The sequence below is a fragment of the Orycteropus afer genome, unplaced genomic scaffold, assembly GCF_000298275.1.
Source record: "Orycteropus afer afer isolate SDZICR_OR568_19922 unplaced genomic scaffold, OryAfe1.0 scaffold00040, whole genome shotgun sequence".
NCBI lineage: Eukaryota > Metazoa > Chordata > Mammalia > Tubulidentata > Orycteropodidae > Orycteropus > Orycteropus afer.
In genome coordinates this window covers 14,695,838-14,698,307 of record NW_006921627.1, presented here as the reverse complement: position 1 = coordinate 14,698,307, position 2,470 = coordinate 14,695,838, and positions in this window count along the sequence as shown.

The following is a 2,470-nucleotide window of genomic DNA, read 5'->3' as shown; positions in this document are numbered from 1 at the left end:
GAGGAAGTGGGAGGGGAGCTGCTGCATTGTAAATTTTGGTCAATGACATGAGACAAAGTATATGTGAACTGCTGTATGAAAAGTGAATTTACTCTATAAATCTTCACCCAAATCCTAATAAATAAATAAACTTTTGTTCTGTAAAAGGTCCTTTTAAGAGGATAAAAAAGACAAGCTACAAACTTGGAAAAAATATTTACAAATCACATATCTGACAAAGAATTCATGGCTAGAATATATAAAGAGCGCTCAAAACAAAGAAGTAAATAAACAAACAATCCAAATACAAAATGAGAACAACATGGAAAGAGACATTTCTCTGAAGAGTATACAGCCATGGCAAATAAGCTCATGAAAAGATTTTAAACATCACTAGCCATTAGGGAAATGCAAAGTAAGATCATACTGAGAGATCGCTACATAATTATTAGGACAAATAAATTTAAAAAACAGTGACAATATCACATGAAGAGGAAAATAATAGGACTCAGAGTCTACATAATATTCACAAAGTCCAGGATATAACCCAAAATTACACAATTTCCCAAGAACCTAGAAAACATCTCACAATATCAGGAGAAGTGAAAATCAAATTGTGGCAACCTCAAGACAGCGCAAATGTTGAATTACATGTTGGAATTAGATGAGTTTTTAAAGCAGCTAGTTTGGTTATGTTCCATGAGGTATGAATTTAATGAAGACATAGGAAATCTTCAGTAGACAAATAGAAACAAAAAATTGGACCCAAATGGAAATTTCAAGAACTGAAAAGTACAATATCTCAAATGAAAAACTTCAAAACATGGACTAACTAGTAAAATAAAGATGTGGAAGCTAGCGTCTAAGATGAACCTAAATGATCCCCACTTCCTGGTAATCATGACCTTGTGTACCCCCCTTTCAAAATGAATAGAATTAACCTGTGCAACCAATAGGATATTGAGGAAATGTTAATGTGTGGCTTCTGTGACTAATTCAAATAAAAACATTGTGACTTCTACTTTGATCCCTCTTGAATCACTGGTTCTAAGGGAAGTCAGCTGCCATGGTACCATGTTGTGATAACTACCAAGCACTCTTATAAAGAGGTGCATGTAGCAATAAACTGAGGTCCCTATCAACAAGCAACAACAACTTTCCAGGAATGTAAGTGAGCTACCTTGAAAGTAGACCTCTACCTTCAGTCAAGCCTTCAGATGACTGCTATTCAGGTGACAACGTGCCTTCGGCACTATGAGAGACCTTGAACCAGAATTGACTAAGCTACTTAAAAATTCTAACTCACAGAAACTATGAGATAATAACTTTTTATTTAAAAAGTTAGCTTTTAGAGTAATTTCTTACCCTTCTGATGATAGAGGAAAGAACCAGTAAACTTAAAAAATAGATCAATATTCTTGGAGACATTATTGATTCTAGAGCTGGGTCGGGAAACCTACTAGATGAGCCTGGAACATTTTGTAGTGCCAGAAGGTTAGAAAGTGTTCTAACAATAAAAGGATGTGGGCATGTCAAAGGAACACATGTGTCAATCTAAAACAGCTCCCAATGGCCAAACCTGGAGCACTCAGAGCAACCAAATAAACAGCATAGCATCAGATTACAACCCAAAGTATAAAATAAATATATATTAGTCCATACTATAAATAAATGGTTGAAAAAATAAATAAATGGAGAAGAGACAAATCTTCTTTATGAATAATTTCAATTAATGTATTTCCCCTTCCAGGAGATGTTATATTTTTCTTTTTGAGAAGCTCCATTTAAGTTTTTCTGTTTATTTGCTTTCTTAAATATAATCTATTTCTGTCCTCATCATGGTTATATTTTTCTCTCCTTCCTTGAACATATGACATATATTTAAATTGGTTTTTTTTTTTTGATGTTTTGGCTATCATTTCTATCATACATGTTGTTGCTGGATCTCTTTCTATTGATTGATTTTTCCTCTTCATAATGTTGTATTTTCATGGCTATTTGTGTGCCTGATAAACTTCAGTTGAGTGTCAGATATTGTAAATATTATGTTGTTTGTTCCTAGATTTTGCTGTATTCTTTTAAAGAGTAGTGGAATTTATTCTAGCATAGAGTTATATTTCCTGGGTACATTTTAATATTTTCAAAGCTTGCTTTTAAATTGTGTTAGAATGGATCCAGAGTAATCTTCAGTCAAACCATAATTTATTCTGGCTACTAAGGCAGTACTCATGTCAGGATTCTACCTTATGTCCCATATTTTATGGCCATCTACTCATTCTGGTTAGTAAGATTGTGAAGTATTCCAAAATGTGTCTTCTCTGGAAACTGTTTAGACCAAGATTTGGCTAAATTTTTCTTAAAAGCCAAGAAGCAAAGTTGAGACCATTATGTAGGTAATTATGTAACTATTTAAAAATCTAACCATTTAAAAATGTAAAAACCATTCTTAGCTCATGGGCCGTTAAAAACAAATGAGAAAAAAAAAAAAAAA